At 34.3% G+C, this 18,030-nt stretch overlaps 1 pseudogene; it reads right to left on the bottom strand.

Annotated features, from left to right (window-relative positions):
* Positions 1-843: 843 nt before the first annotated feature.
* The window catches only part of LOC124099260 (grpE protein homolog 1, mitochondrial-like), a 40,416-nt pseudogene continuing 23,229 nt past the window's right edge, over positions 844-18,030 (bottom strand).

The raw sequence follows: 18,030 nt of genomic DNA, 5'->3' as shown, positions 1-18,030 counted from the left end.
GGACGTGGTTATACTGCTGATGTTATCATGTGGCAATCACCGTCAGGGGTGGTGATTCTAATCCCAAAAGCCCAAGAACTACTGAAATAGGCTGACTACTTTTTATTTTGTATATAGAGCTGACTCTAGAAAACATTATCTTCCATCCTTTTCCTTCAGGTGACTTTAACATTTTAAAAAAGTCCTCCGAGGCTGCTGCCTCTGTTTCCATGTTCCTATTATCTTGTCACACTTGAGTCTGACCTCTTGAGAAGTAATCCTCTATTGTCATGGTAGTTTCTGATGATATCTCAACAAACAGAACCATTAATTTCTTGGAATAATTGACTATTGGTAGTAATCTTTTAGCATTAGTAACCTAACTATCTGAACTCTATGTGTTTCATAATCTATTCTAATTTGCCACTTAGATAAAGCAGTAAATTTGGTTTTGTGTACACTGATTGAAAGAAGCTTAGCATCCAAGCTAAAAAAATATATATAAAAAATCTGTCCATAAATAAACACACACATTCCACTATAGTAGGAGAAAAAGTTGATCAATTTTTATGCCTTTATGTAGAAAGTATGTTTCTACAAATTATTAAGTGTTGTAATACTGAATAATGTTGTCTCAAATATTGGAAAAGAATATGATAACTTTTTTTTAAAGAGAGAGATAATTTTTTAAATATTTATTTATTTATTTTTAGTTTTAGGTGGACACAACATCTTTATTTTTTTATTTTTATATGGTGCTGAGGATCGAACCCAGCACCCCACACGTGCCAGGCATGTGCATTACTGCTTGAGCCATATCCCCAGCCCAATCACTTTTTGAAACATGAAAAAAATCATGAAGCATATGCTCCCATTCTTTAAAAAAAAGATCACATTTGACACTTCTATATGACTGCCTTTTATATGACTGTCTTCATAGATGCTTTCTCTTTCATTCTTTATCAAATGCAGAACTTCTCTCTAAATGTGAGCCTAAATTTTCCTATAAATGTAATGTTATTCTTAGCCAAAAGCATAGAATTATATTTATATGGCTCATCTCAATATCCTCCTGGTTTTCTTCAGTGAATGCGCTAATTGCATATTTTAGCTACTCATTTTCTTATCTTGGCCTTTGTGGCACATTTTACTAGACATGACATTTTCTTATGTTTAGATTGTATTTGCTTAACACAAAAGTGTGAGTTGGTTGACTCATTGCATTTTGCATACATTGTGCATAATAAATGCTGAAGTGAAGTTTATCATTTCTTGGAGCAAAACAGAAAACATGCTTCTTTGCCAGATCTGCTTTGACAAAAAACAGAGAATCCTAAAATGTTGGGCAGCATATGGTTAGGTAATCTTTCTATAATCCAATTGTCTTAGCAAAGTGAGACTATATTCCTTGCTTTTTTGTTCTACACATCTCATTACTATTCAATGTTGACAAGTGAAATCAAAGAAACCCCCATTTTAATTATCTAATTCAATAAAAGTGTGAAGTGTGATGTTTGTTTGTGTGTGTATTTTATGGTTCCCACATGATTTTGAACTTTGATACAATATGCTATATATGGTATATAATAATAATTCAGATTTATTCTTTTTTTAGGAAAATAAACATTAGGCTTTTAATCCTCTTAAATAAAATTTAAAAATTAAACAAACATTTTAAGTATACCAAGCAAGCAGTCCCCACTGAGAAGGTCTATCTTAATTGGGAATATACCTTGAGGTTATTAGTAACTAACTGAATAGATTTAAACAACTGAGATGGAAAAAAGCATTTACTTTGTCAAATTCACTTGGCAAAGTAAAGTGGTAAGAATGTTCACATTCACATGCTCACTTCCTGTCTCCACAGAAAAGCCAAGGTTGACCATTCCTGACATCTAGATGCTAGCTATAAATGAACTTGTATGTTCTCAAGGTAGGCATCCTTTTTTTTTTTTTTTTTTTTTAAGCAAGAAACATGTTTCCCCTCTGGCCTTTTCTTCTCAGAGTGAACCCAGCAATGGCCAAAGGTGCCAGGACTCAGTGCTGCAGTGAGCTGCAGACGTTGGCACAGATGGGTGGCCAGGCAGCCAGACAGTTCCTGAAAAACTTTTGTTTAAAGTACTTTGCAATCATGAGTTTAAAGCAGATACAGTGTTATTCGCGATACTCCAAATGTCCCATCTGCCCTCTTCTGGAAGTATATGGAGCTACTAAACGTGTGGTACTCCCGGACCAGAGTTCCTAGAAGCAACTGTGTACCCAGCTTGATTCTTTGCAGCCATTTAACCTTTCCATCAAGGCTGGACTCTCAGAGGAGAAAAGATAGACCGCCTTTCAAGAGTTACAGCAAGTGACTTAAAAGCGAAAGACCCTGAAGTAGGCAGTTATGCTTCCTTCACCACCCCACCAGGGCAGGCCTGAGGGTGTGCCCCTGCAGCTTGTAACCCACCTTGCTAACCAGCACCACCGTGCTGGCTCCTCGCCCTCTACTGGTGTGTGGAACAGTGCCTCATGTTCATAGGAGTCGAACTTGGCTCCAATGGGGTCCAGCTTGAGTAAGCCATGCTTGTGAACACCTTCTGGATCTGCACCTCGGTCAGTACCAGCCCCTTATCTAAGCTTTTCAGGTGAGGGTTTTCATCTGTAATCTCTTTGGAACACTCTGCGTTTCCTTCTCCAGAATGTCCACAGCCTCTAGCAAGTCTTTGCAGAAGCCCTGGATGCCATATAATTTTGCCTCTTCCACCAGTTTTTGGCTCCTCTGTCTAAAGTTCTCAATATCTGCCACAGCTCATTTGTATTTTTCCATAGTGTCAGCTGCTATTCAAACTTGACCTTCTCTTCCAAGGATGCTCTAGTCTTCTGCTCATTGTGACCCACGTTCTCTTCCAGGCTTTGGGCATTGTTCTTTTGTTTTGTAGCTGTGCACAACAACCAATCAGAGGGCCTGAGAGACAACGCCAAAGCTGGGATATTGTGCTGCACCAGCCTCACACACCGAGCCACCATGACTGCCGCTGTGGCCTCCATCATGCACATACCGGCCAGATTTATTCTTAAAAATACAGAAAAGATAAACAATCAAAAGAAGGAAACAAAAATACAATCACAAATCTTAAAATATTAGTATATTTTTTTCAAAAATACCACTTTTCTTGTGCTAAATTCTTTTCCATAATATACCATAATATAGATTTCTGTTTATTCTTGCCTCAGTACTTTTGCTATTGCAAGTTTATAATGTGTCAATAACTAAAATTCAGATATCCATGCTACTCTACCTACTTCCCCTCCCCACTGCTCATTGCTTTAAATTGAATTGCATTGTTTCTCTAGAAAACTATTGGAAAGAACTTTGTGCTATCATCCAACACAGGAAAAAATCCTGCCTGTGTGTTTTCTGTTGCTTCAACTTCCCTTTCAAAAACAAAAAAACAGGTTATACAGACCTTCTTCTGGGAGAAGCACACACCATTATGTTTTTTTATCTGTTTAGTCACTTGTTTATTTTGATCTGTGCATTTTGTTCAATGACACTCTCCTATCACATCCTATCAAGGAGTTGTTAGTGTCTTCTCACCTTCTAGTGCAGGCACCCAGCACCTGCACAGAAAGGAGAAATAAGCCTCCTTAACCTAGAAAGAAAGAACAAAAAAGGGAAGGAATTGATAAAGGCAGGAAGGGAGGAAAAAAATTAGGGTGGGAAGGAGGGAGGCAGGAAGAAACAGGGATTTCTTATAATATCCTTTCCAGTTTCAGGTTTTCACCCCCCACCCCACCACCAGCCCATATAACTTAACCAAAGAATCTTTGTGGCCTAGAAAGAGACTTAATCTCACAGATGGAAGCAGAGTGGTCTCTGAAATGGTAGGTTTAATACTGAGAGAAAACAGGAAGGCTTGCACTCTGCATTGTCTGCATGCCGACCCACTCTAGTTTGATCAATAATTACAATGATATTTAAAGTCTTTGTCACCACATTAAAATGGACAAAATTTTGTTTTCTAAGGTTATCAGTGTTGGTAAAATGTGATGCATAAATTGCAAAATCAAATTATTTATCTCTCAAGAGCTTCTGAAGAAATAATCTAGATTTTTTTTGTTTATAATAGAGTTTTGGTTTGGGAAAAAAAGTATTATCCTGATAAAAAAATTTCTAAGATCTAATACTTCCTTTTTTGTTAAAAAAATTATCAAACGCCTTAAAATAAGATAAAGGCCACATGTCTGTTGTTATTGTATTTTTTCCTCATTTTTTAAATTGGTACATTATAGTTGTACATATGTACATGGACATACAACTTTAAATGTCTTACTGAGCATTGTTTGACAGACACATTCAAAAATTCAGTTCTGTCAGGGATGTATTTCTGTCACACTTAGTATTTACTGTTTGATTAGGACCTAATTTTGGGAACAGTTATATATTTTTTTTTTCACTAGAGATGCATATTTTTCTCTCTGGAAAAAAGATTGTTTTATTGCTCTATATTAATCAAATTTGTCTCTAACTTAGCAACTTAATTCAGCATCTTTTTGAGATGGGTGATAAAACTACTGTTTATAAAGTTCTCAAACCATTGTATCATTTTGCCAGTGTTCATTTTTAATGACTAAAAGTCTTTGACATATTTTCAATTTTTTAATATTTATTTTTTAGTTGTAGTTGGACACAATAACTTTATTTTATTTATTTTTATGTGATGCTGAGGATTGAGCCCAGGGCCTCGCATGTGCTAGGCAAGCATTCTACCACTAAGCCACAACCTCAGCACATATTTTCATTTTTTATTTGTGTGAGATTCACGTTTTAAATTTTTGAAATTATATCTTATATTTAAATATATTTTATCTTTCATATATGTCTACATGCCCAAAATGACTAAATGAGGTTATTCAAGCAGTATTAACAAAATAATTCTATGTTGGTTTTAATTCTAAAAGTGTATACATGTATGCATATATGTACATGTATATTTATATGTTAAGAACATTAATACCTTTTAGAAAAAGCCTACACAGCAATTAATGTCTGAAATGAATTTGCTGAAAAAATATTAAAGAAAATAAAACATATAGTTATATATTGTATCTTATTCTGGAATAAATAATGTATAGAAACATTTTTCTGAAAAACTAAAACTTGGAATCTAGCTTTTGAGTTTAAGGCCTGGAAAATTATTTTAAGATTTCATTCCCTCAGAGTATATGCAACAATTCTTTATCAATTTTTAATTCATAATTTAAATACTTAGAAATAAAGTAGTTAACAAAATATTTTATAATAGTAGTCATTCACCATGTAAAAATGTGGTTTCTGATTATTTCTGGCTTTTAAAATGTTACTGTGACATCATTGTATAATCTTAAGGGGTAGTTTAATTCTCTTTAAAAGTATGGACCTCAGTAACAGATCTAATATTTTATATCTAATATTTCAAATATAAATTTATTTTTATGGCCCTCTTAGTTCCATATCAGAGTCTTAGAAAATTTTTTATTTAAAGAAAGTTATTAACAAGTAATCTTAGTTTGAGATTTTTTAACATTAATAGAGAATAAAAATGGTCTTAGGATGTGTATTTCATATTTATTCCATTGTGTCAATTATCATCAAATATCCCAATAATCAAAAGTTCTGTTGGCATGGAAACTGGTAGAAATATACTGGTCAATTGTACTAGCCTTCATCAGTTTTCCCTACACACAATAAAATTCTTCAGCATTTGCTTTGTTCAGAATTTTTCTAGTTTATGGCAGTATGCTATTTAAAATGTAAATTAATCCACATGTGAAATATTAGCCAAATAGATTTTAATAATATGTATTTGAACTTCAAATTTGAAATGCATACTTTATAAAAACAAGAGTTATGTTGATATTGTAGTAGTGGATTATGGCTATGATGACAAGGTTGGAGAACCTGATTCTAGACCAGCACTGTCTAATATGGTAGACACTGGCCACATGTGAATATATGTATGCAAGACAAAATTAATTAAAATTAAATAAAATTCAAAATATAGTTCTCGATGGTACTAGCTACATTTCTAATGCTCAATATCCTTATATTGTTGCTGGGTATGATATTAGACAATGCAGTTATACAAGATTTTATTCACTATGGAAACTTCCATTGGACAGTTCAGGTCTAGACTTCTGACATGTAATATGCTTCTTTCTCTTTTCAAATGTTAAAGATAAATTTGTTCTGATCTATCTTAAACAGTATGAGATTGGACAAATATAAAAATGCAAACTATAGATTCTTAATTTATTGAGCATGGAATTACTGTCTGAGTTACACGTTTATCTCTATATTAAGTACACAAAAATTATCTACTTATTCCTAGATTAAAATGTATAGAATAAAATTCATTCATAAAATTTCTTAAAATTGTTTCAATTTTGAATGCGAACATTTTAATATTAATTAAAATTAATAAATATTCAATAAAAGAGATACCCACAGAAAATACATTGTAGATTAATTCAGAATTCACTTATTACCAACCCCCCAAAATTAGAATATGGATAATTTATCCCATGATATCTTATTTTTTGCAGACTGCACACATTTTTTTCTAATTTCCTTTAATATATGAATAATTTCCATTTCTGGACAAAATGTGGTTGTCCTTACTTAACTAATGACTAAACATACCCATCCCCAGGAATCTAACTGCAAGAATGAAAGTTAAAATCAGCTGTTGCTCCAGGCATCTTTTTACCTATACATTCTAATCATAGTCAGGAGAATTAAACTGATAATAATTGCCATAAAGTAATTTAATTTAAAACATTTCTAATATTTAGAAAAAGGAAAAATAAATTATCTATTATTTCCCATCTAGGCATTTCACATGACACTCCTGAAACTTAATCATGTTTTAATCCTTTTGTAAATCAAGTTATGTTTCATTCATTTTAATGGAAAAAAAGTAGAAACCCCCTAGAATGTGTGAATAAAGCATCTTTTGTATAAATTTATGGACTTAATGTTTGACATTTAATAACAGGGATTTGCATTAAAAGTAATACAACTCTCTGAAAAATTGTTTTTAAGCAGTCAACACAAAGTTCTGTGCCACTTGATTGAAAAACCATGGGAAGACAGAGAAGTTACTGATATGCTTTCATAAAAGAGGTAAGCCTACATTATATGTGAAGGCAAAGTTAACTTGGGTACTGAGCTTGAGACTCTGATTATATAAATGCTGTTTTAGGAAATAAGATACATGATGAAATGACAACAAATCACCTAAATCCCATAGGTATCTCATATACACATGATCTCTCATATTAAGAGAGCTTAACCAAATAATATTAAAGCCAAGTATTTTCAAAAAGGAAAAATAGAAACCAAAATTATAATATATATTTTTCATTAAATTATACCAACTTAAAAAACTGCTTCACATTTCAAATGACAGATGAAATAGGGTAAGTTCATAATATTGTCTAATTACAGTAATCAAAAAATTAAGTTCTAAGTCTGAGAAAATGATTTTATTTCTTTAAAACACATCAACTCCCATCATCTTGTGTTAAATGCACTGTGATTTTTAACCATATGTTTGAAACAAAACAAAAATATATGACCTGGAAAGATTTAGTGCTGGTATAAAAGACTGGTTAACTATCAGAAGTTAATTATCAATATAATTAACTACATTAGATGACTGAAGGAGAAAATAGAAATGTGTTATCATTTCAGAAGATATTTCGAAAAAGCATATGATATAATAGACACTAAATTTAATTTAAAAAATAAAATCTTGGTAAACAAGAAATAGAAGGATATCATTCTATCCTTATGAAATATATTTACAAAAAATCATATGGTAAATATCACATGAATAGTGACATTTTGGATGTAGTACTATCAAAGCAAGAGTAAGATAATTGTGACTATTAGGTCAAACAGTGTACTGGAGATCCTTGTAATAAGACAAGATAAGGAATAAGGGCACAAGAATAAGAACAAAAAAGACAAAAAACAAAAAGGTTTTCTTTAGTAGCAAGAAAGGAGAGAAAATTTCTAGGACAAAAGACCAATACACAAAAATTAATAGCTTCCCAGTACACAGTGGAAACTAATTAGAAAATACTATTGTAACAACAGGAACCAAAAAACAACAACAACATAAAACATCAAGCAGGACTTTTGTTGTTGTGAAGGTTACAAACATTGTTGAAGGACATATAAGAAAACCTGATTAAATGTTAACATGCCCTAAATTCACCAATGGGGGGACTCAATATTATAATTATCCATTAACTGTTGTGGAAATTTAATGCAATTCAAATTAAAATCCCACAGGATTTTATATGCAACCAGAAAGCACTTGACCAAATTAATAACTGTCACTTGGAAGAAAAGAAAATGTAACACCTACCTCATAACAAAATTAAATTTCCAGTGCTTTAAGAATCGAAAATGTGAAAATTCTTAGAATATCTCATGAAAAGAAAAAAAAAATCTTAAACTTCAGATATCATAATCATAACAGAAATATTAATACATGTCTTCACCTATACTTCTCAATAACTTGTAGACAGGCATTTACAATTACAGAATCAGTTGGAAAAGTCAAAAAATACATTGATGGTGAGTAGTATCTCTAATCAGAAGATTTCTATTCATTGAGAATTAGTTTAATAGGATATTCAAGCACCTAGTATCTTTATTAGTATCTATATTTTCTACACAGAGCCTGGCATGAAAAGCATAATATATGTCCTCTGAATGAATATAGAATCTCATTTCTGTGGATCATTCCAAAGACATTTCTTTATCATGCTGTGCTTAAATGACTATCAATTATCATTTTTATAAAACTATAGATGTGAAAGGTATAGGGGTAAAGCAAAAACAACATTGCCCTTATGACACACCCTGGAAATAGCTTTTATGAATAAATTACAGATAACAACTTGTTTACTTGTCATTTGTCTCTTTCTCTTAAAATTGAAAAGCAGAATGTGAAAATGCAGCCCTTTCTTGGCAATATAAGGTATCTGGCTTTCTAATTAATTACTTCAAAAGCTGAAGAAGCCTTCAGTAAATTCATCTTCTTTATGACTTTGTGTCAGTATGTATTGATCTTTTAACATTCAAAACACTCCCTATAATTTCTGTGTCAGTAACAGTACATGACATGTCATTGTTCTTAGCAGAATCAATATTCCCTCCCATCTCCTTTTCATTAAGTTTATTGACTAGATGTGAAGAGCATTGTTCCTCAACATTGCAAGGAGGTGACACCTCTCTGCAACCCCAGGCCACAATTATATCAGACTACCCTTAAGGAATGATTATCTGAGTAATTTTATGAACCAAAACAACAAAAAAAAATCTTTTTAAAAAAATCTTATTTGTCTTTCAATTCATATGATTAAAAACAACATACAGGCCAGTGGTTCTCAAAGAATGAGGGAGGAGTGAAAGACATTTTTCTGGCCTCCACACACATGCATTCAGCTATGTCTAGAGGCATTTTTATTATAGCAGTTGGGGAGGGGCACACAATTACTGTCATCTCTGGGATGCTACTAATATTTTATAACTCACAGGACAGTTCTGTACATCAAAGATATTCTTGGGAAAAAATGTCAATAGTGCTAAAGTTGAGATGCCTTGATATAGAGATACTGAGTGCTTCATGAAATGTTTCTCAATCAATTTCGTATTTTAAACAATTCCCTGGTCCTCTCTGCTTGATTCCATGTAGTGATGTTACCAATACAAAAACACAATAAAGTTATTAATTACCACTAACTCTTCCATAGCTACTAAATAGATTTCCTGTGCTGTCCTCACATCCATCAATTTAAAGATCAAGTATTTATAGCAGATAAGCAGATAATGGCTTTTAAGTTTGTAAGACAATTATGTAGAAAAGCTTTCATTTTATATTAGCTCATGTAAAAACTATGATTTATTAATTCTGAATTGCTGAATATTGATTCTATATTGACTATGCAATCAAAAAAACAAACAAAAAAACCAAATCTCAAAGCTTTTCTTGTCCTTAAGAAGCCACATAAAATAAGGAAGTGTACAAGCGACAGTGTTTTGTTTTAAAAATATTGGGTGTTGTATCTGTTGTATTAAAAACATATGGCTGATTTGATAGTGAAGTTTTTTGATATTCATTGAAATTAGAGATGCCTCTGTGTGGGAAGATGGTGATATGATGTAGGTTGAGAGAAAGCATGTGCTTCCATTGTTGTCAACAGACCCTCTCACAATGCACAGAGGAAATGGTTACAATCCTCTGGCTGCACATAAACCCTCTACCACAATCCTCCACCCTACTGCTAACAGCATGTTTGCCCATTGAGAATTGTGACTATACCTACAGCAATAGCTTGCCTTCTTCAATCCCAGAATGAAGAAACTGGAACAGGCATTTAAATCCCTCCAACACCCAGGCCAACTTTTTCTAAAGGAGTTCTGCTTCCAGATGATATGTTAATCAATGTGTCATTTTACTCCCATTATCTGTAGCTTACCAATTCTGAAATGTCACTATTGTGCCATGGTGTGTTTAAATTGAAAGTCATGTTATAAACAAATTGGGTTTCACCTGCCTAAAATTTCAGTTTTTTAAATATTCAAACATCCAGGTTATCCAATTTTAATGTTTATCATAAAGGCAGATTTCATACACCCAAAACCAATTAGAAATCACTGGGACAAATCCATTTGGGAAAAGTAAAAGCATTAATAAAGTACTTTCAAAAAGATAAAGAAAATCCTGTCCTTTTCTGAATTTCCCAGTTATATTCAACTTCACAAAGTCAATAATTCATGACCAGGTCTTAAGGGAATGTTTATTTCTCAAAGTAAACATACATCCTCATAAACAAAAAAGTAAGTCTTACAACATAATAACCATTGATTCCATGTTTTAATAAACATAATTTGCAGCTCTAAGAGTCCCACTGAATTTATGTATTCAAAGCCCACAATAAATATCAGAAATCACAGCCTTCAAACTTAGCAGCATCTCTAATTATATCAATGAATATAAAAATTTCAGTATCAAATCAATCATATGCTTTTAATACAACTGCCAGGATTGTTTAAAACAAGGATGAATAATATAAAAAATGGAAGACAGGCTCTCAACCTCATAAGTTTGGGAATTCCACTTAGGATAGTTCTCTCAAGTTCATCTCACATATGGGGCTTATGGAAGCAAAGATTCTAAGTTGTCATTTTTCTCCTTTTTTTATATCTGTCTTACAATTTAAGGTACATTACATTACATTACATTAAAGGGTATTTTTTTCTTAAAACCTTTGTTATAAATGTGAAATTATCCTTCTGTACTATTCTCTCCAGAAAGAAACATATGTATTGCTGGCCTTAAGCTATTTGTTAGGAAATACAAAAATCCATACTATCACTTATAGTCCACTCATCTATTCAAAAACAATGATCATATTTCAATTTTATAAATGCAGTTTTTAATCCTAGAAATGGTATTGGATTTTTCTCCTAAAATGCCTTCCAGACCATTTTACTACACTCCTTAGAAACTATTTTAATGAAGATTACTACAGTGCTAACTTCTAGATCACGAGTAATTTCATATTCTAGCCACAGTAAATTGTGTTAATGTGAATAATGAAAACTGTTCTTTAAAAACTCTTTTATAAGTCTTTGTCCATAGTGCATTAATTCTAAGGAAGGAGTCAGTTGGGCAAATTATTTTTGTGCCATGCATTAAAACAATTAAAATTTCTTAATAAAATGTTTTATGTTTCCCTGGAAGCCAGACTGGTGTATGGGGTGGAAGAGAGATGCAAATTATAAATCACTGGGGAGTTTATTTGTTTGAGAGTAAGATTTTTTTAAGAAATACCATGGGCTCTGGTTTATTAGGTAGAAATGACATCATTTATACAGACCATATCATTTGATGAGATATTACCATATGTATCAAACATTCAAATTCTTGATTTAAGTGGAAATTTTAAATAAAAGATAATTGGAGCATTTTGGGTTGTATGAGTATGTGTTTTGAAAAAGCATCCTATTAATTGTGAAATAATTAAGTATAACCTTAATTTGTCTGAGATAGAAGCATTTGTTTCTTCCTTCAATATAGACATTTAAACAATTGTTTCACACCTAAATTATAATTTCTGACTCTCAGATTGGAGATAAGAAGCAGACAAAGGAAGTCAAGAGTCAACCAGAAAGCGAGAATATCAGGGAGTTGAGGTGTTAAAAGTCTGCCCAGCTAGTTGGAAGATGTTATTCCAAAGTCTACTGCACTCGTCTCCATGAGCTATTTCTTGAAGTTATAATCATTTTTAAATCTTCAAAATCCAGTCTTTTCATAGACTCAAGATACTGTACAGGGGAATGCATTTCACTACATATTTCTTAATGGTCATTGTGGAAGCTTGGTTCGTCAAAAGAAATTTTAGGAATCTCAAATGTATCTGATGTCATACATTCAAGAGAGACATACAAAGAATATTTTGGATTTTTTAAAAATAATTTTAGTTGTAAATGGACATAATATTTATTTATTTATTTTTATGTGTTGCTGAGCATCAAACCCAGTCTCTCATGCTGTGAAGCAAGCATTTCACCACTGAGCTGCAACTCCAGACCAAATATTTTGGATTCTAAAAGAAAATTGCTATCATCAAAATACTTGTCATCTTTGACCACTGCTTCTTCCCCATCTCTCATGTCTAATCAACTTTTTTTTTTAATTGCAAATTGAACTCGGGGGCACTTAACCACTGAGCCACATCCCCAGGCCATTTTTTTGTATTTTGTTTAGAGACAGAGTCTCACTGAGGTGCTTAGGGCCTCAATAAGTTGCTGAGGCTGGCTTTGAACCTGCAACCCTCCTACCTCAGCCTCCAAAGCCACTGGAATTACAGGAGTAAACCACTGCAGATGGCTTCAACTTTTAAGTACTACATCTCTCTAGAATGTTTTTACCCTTCACCTCCTCTTCACTGCCTCTACCATACTTCTAGTCTCTACTAAAAGTTACTTGGATTTGGTTATGATTACAAATTTCATAAACATTATGGCATAGCTTTACATATTATGATTATATTTATAGCTTTGACTATAAAATGATTGATTGTAAATCATTCCCTTTCTTAAAACTATGCAATGACTCACTACTCTCTAAAAAACAATCAAATCCTACACTCTTATATTTAAAGTTTCCCTCACCTACTCGACTAGTAAACAACTGCCTAGTGTCATTCCAACAATGACTAATCCAACTTGTATTAAAACAAATAATGGCTATGCATAACCCAAAAGGACGTACCTGATCCCTAATATTAATCTCGTTAATTATATTTATTGGCTCAACTAACCTTCTAGGTTTATTACCTCACTCTTTTACACCAACAACCCAACTATCAATAAATTTAGGAATAGCTATCCCTCTATGAGCAGGAGCAGCAATTACCGGATTTCGTCACAAGACTAAAGCATCATTAGCCCACTTTCTCCCACAAGGAACCCCAATCCTACTTATTCCCATACTTATTATTATCGAAACAATCAGACTTTTCATTCAACCTATAGCATTAGCTGTACGACTAACAGCTAATATTACAGCCGGTCATCTTCTTATACATTTAATTGGAGGAGCAACCCTTGTATTAACATCTATTAGCCCTCCTACAGCTATTTTAACTTTCATCATTCTTGTGTTATTAACAATGCTCGAATTTGCAGTTGCACTAATTCAAGCTTATGTCTTTACTCTCCTAGTAAGCTTATATTTACACGATAATACTTAATGACCCACCAAACCCACGCCTACAATATAGTCAACCCCAGCCCCTGACCCTTAACAGGAGCCCTCTCTGCCTTACTTCTAACATCTGGCTTAGTAATATGATTTCACTTCAATTCCTCTTTTATCCTCACACTAGGCCTAACAGCTAATACCCTTACAATATATCAATGGTGACAAGACATTGTACGAGAAGGCACATTTCAAGGTCACCATACATCAATTGTCCAAAAAGGCTTACGATATGGTATAGTACTATTTATTATCTCAGAAGTATTCTTCTTTGCCAGGTTCTTCTGAGCATTCTACCATTCTAGTCTGGCCCCAACTCCCAAACTGGGCAGCTGCTGACCTCCAGTAGGGATCAACCCACTTAACCCCTTAGAAGTACCACTATTAAATACCTCTGTTCTTTTAGCTTCAGGAGTCTCAATTACCTGAGCTCATCACAGCCTGATAGAAGGAGACCGAAAACATATAGTTCAAGCATTATCAATTACAATTGCTTTAGGACTTCACTTTACCCTTCTCCAAGCCTCTGAATATCTAGAGACATCCTTTACAATTTCAGATGGCGTATACGGCTCAACATTTTTTATAGCTACAGGTTTCCATGGTCTCCATGTCATTATTGGATCAAATTTCCTCCTAGTATGTCTCATTTGTCAACTAAACTTTCACTTTACATCAAATCACCATTTTGGATTTGAAGCAGCCGCATGATACTGACATTTCGTAGATGTCGTATGACTCTTCCTCTATGTATCTATTTATTGATGAGGCTCATATTCTCTTAGTATTAATTAGTACAATTGACTTCCAATCATTTAGTTCTGGAACTAATCCAGAAGAGAATAATAAACCTTATAGTAACCCTCTTTGTAAACTCTTCTATTGCTCTACTACTAATCTCCGTAGCATTTTGATTGCCTCAACTAAATGTATATGCTGAAAAGGCAAGCCCTTACGAATGTGATTTTGATCCCATAGGATCTGCTCTCTTACCATTTTCAATAAATTTTTTCCTTGTTGCAATCACATTTCTTCTATTTGACTTAGAAATTGCTCTTCTTCTCCCCCTCCCCTGAGCTTCCCAAACAAATAATCTTAGCCTTATATTAACTATGGCCTTACTCTTAATCTTAATTCTTACCCTTGGACTAGCCTCTTCACCAAGCTCTCTTTGACTGATTCCACATTCCAACAAATGATTCAAAAGAAATTATATATATATATATATATATATATATATATATATATATATATATATATATATATAAACACACATACATACATATATATGTATAAAATTAGAGAATAAACAAAAATATAAATTAATATTTCAACGTAATAATTTTTCCTTTAAAGTACATTGCTTATACATATTCACAGCTATGACTTTTTGTCTATTACTAACCAAGTAATGTGGAAAAAACATTTTATTTAAACATTTTTAGTAGAAAATTCATTTCATGTAAATCTAATATCTGCTAATCTTATAATTTAACTGCATTGAAGCACTTTAAGTATAAAAATTTCAAACATAAGTAAATGTGGATGATTTTTTGAGTACTAATTTTAAATATATTTCTTCTAAACCCTAGTCAGGTTTCTTTTTCTCCTAGTAAGCCATTCTTTTTATCAAATTCCTCACATCAAACACACTATCCTTTAAGTGCAAGCATACTAGCTTCAAGATATAAATTTGTCTCAAATAGTTTTCTCTGTTTTGATAAAATATGTGAAAATAACTCAAATAACTCTAAATTTTAAGAGTAATTGCAACCTTCCAGCAGATTATAACATTATTTTCTTTATCAACTTACATTTTGGTGCACCATAACTAAGTATTTTTGTGACTGCCAAACTATTTCTAATGAAACTACTTCCAGTCTGTGCTTGTATCTGAATATTTATCATCAACAATGAATAGAATCTAAATTTTGTATCCATTCTTTAATAGGAGAGATACCCTAAATTATTACTCTTCAGTAAGATTGTGATTTTATATATATATATATATATATATATATATATATATATATATATATAAAAACTTTAAAACTAGCCTCTCTAAATTCACTCATACATTCAACATTCATTCAGTAGCTGCTATATGCCAGGAATTGCATTAGGAAACAACAACAAAAAAAAAACCGCAGTCAATCCAGGATACTTGCTAAGAGATCAGCATCAAATAAATAATTACTTTCCAAAAGATTAACTGATATAATAAGATAACATTATCTACCAACAAATATCATGTTGTATAATTCATATAAACAATAATAACAATTAATTGCAAATTTTGTTCCCAAGTCCATAAGGGTATCAGTTCATATTTAGCATATAAACACTAAATTTTTTAAAAGTCACATATTTTTTCTTACTATAATATTAAAGGATTATTTTCTTCTGGATCAGGCTATATGTAAGTCTGTCTCAGCAATCAAATAATATCCACTATTCAAAAAATAAACTGCTGATCTGGCCAGCGGCGTGGGCGGGTGGCGCAGGCAAGTGGGCAGACCGGTGGAGCAATGCCGCGGGCCCCAGGCGGCCCCACTGGCATAGCGAATACTCATGGCCTGGCACCCCTGGCCCCTCCGCCTGGCCCCGCAGCTCCGCAAACCCGAGCATTGCCCAGAGGATCCGCGGCCCCATTAAGAATGACTGAGGAAGCATGCCGAACACTAAATCAGAAATGAGCCCTTGAACCGGACCCTAGAGAGGATGATGTGGAGAGTAAGAAAATGTAACTGGAGAGATGATCCTCAGCTTCAGACTTAAACTCTGATGGAGATACAAGAGTGACACCTGAGCCAGGATCAGGTCCATCCCAAGGATTGCTGAGGGCAGCAGAGGCCACCACAATAGGCAGAGGTGATAGACTGGTGAGAGATGGGCCAGTGGATATGCGAACCTCACACAGTGACATGAAGTCTAAAAGGACACACTACACTGCCCTCTGCAAGCAAGTGATGGCCATGCTGCTACTGAAGCAAGATCTCAGTCCTTTCTTGCAGAGCCTCATCGCAGCTGGGGAGAGTGGTGCTGTCATGGTGGACAAGGATCATAACTGAGGGACCTTTCCGTGGGCTTTCTTCCTTTCTTTCTTTGCCTTTAGTTTACCAACACCAGCAGAAAAGTGGACCTCGGGGGGCTGGCTGTGCTTCTGGCCCCCTCCCTCCGCCCCCGGAAGGCACACACAGTGGGTTCATCTTGGATACTGTGACACACTCAGGCGAGGCTGGCTCCCAGAGCTTCTGAAGTCGAGCGAGGCATTTCATTTTCTTTTTTGCTTTTCCCCATCTTAGGTTCCCAGTCTTCCACTGCCTCCTATGATGGCAACCTATAGGTTGAAGTGTGTGTGTGTGTGTGCGCGTGCGCGCTTTCCTAATCACCTCATGATGATAGGAATTTAAAGTAAACCGCGCAGGTCCAGGGGTCCATGCCATGCATAGTGTAGTCCCACCAGGCCCATACCCTGGAATATGGTTCACTGATGGTGCCGCAGTCCCCCAGCAGAGATGGCTGGCCCAACCCAGATGACTGATGGATACAGAGACAGCCAACATGGCTCTTGCTTCAGCTGAAAGCCTCCATTGCTGCTCGAGACCCCCAGACTTCCCACACGTAGCAGAAGAACTAATGCAGCCAGACCCAGTCAGAGACCCAGGGATTCCCGAAGTGGTGCGCTGCCCTCAAATCAGGGAGGAGAGAATCAACTGGCAGCCGCATCCAGGAACCTGAGCAGGAAGTTGGGAGGGAGGGCTGCTGTGGGGTTTTTGTTGTTATTGTTGTTGTGGTTTATTTTATTATTTTTTTCCTTTTCTTTTCCTATATTTTTGATGGACACAATCTCAAGCCACCCTGGCATGTGCACCTGTCAGTGAGCAAGCACAAGTGTGTCCAGATGTGTGGCCAGCTGCTTTTCCCCAGACTTAAGGATTTCCACTTGGGTTTAGTTAGCCTTTCCTTAAAGCTGGGGGTTGCTGTCAGGGTCTGCTTTTAGACTTCTTTTCTCTCACTATTCCCCTTTATAATCTACAGAATGTTTTTTTAAAAGGATCAGGTCTGCTTTTAGTTTTATTTTATTTTTATTTCTTGCCCTTCTCCTTAAAAATTGATTCTGTGAGGAAAGGTATAAGCCATTCTGCGTATACCACACACTGAGCCACCCCTGTACCCATGTGAGGGAATCCTACTTACATGCACATCTGTGTGCCTACAAGAAGACTGGGCACCGCTATTC

The sequence above is a fragment of the Marmota monax genome, unplaced genomic scaffold (assembly GCF_021218885.2).
Source record: "Marmota monax isolate L192 unplaced genomic scaffold, Marmota_monax_Labrador192_F-V1.1 WCK01_AAM20220418_F8-fsc00696, whole genome shotgun sequence".
Taxonomy (NCBI): domain Eukaryota; kingdom Metazoa; phylum Chordata; class Mammalia; order Rodentia; family Sciuridae; genus Marmota; species Marmota monax.
The sequence above is the reverse complement of the archived record's forward strand: the minus strand, read 5'-3'. Positions and strand labels throughout refer to the sequence as shown.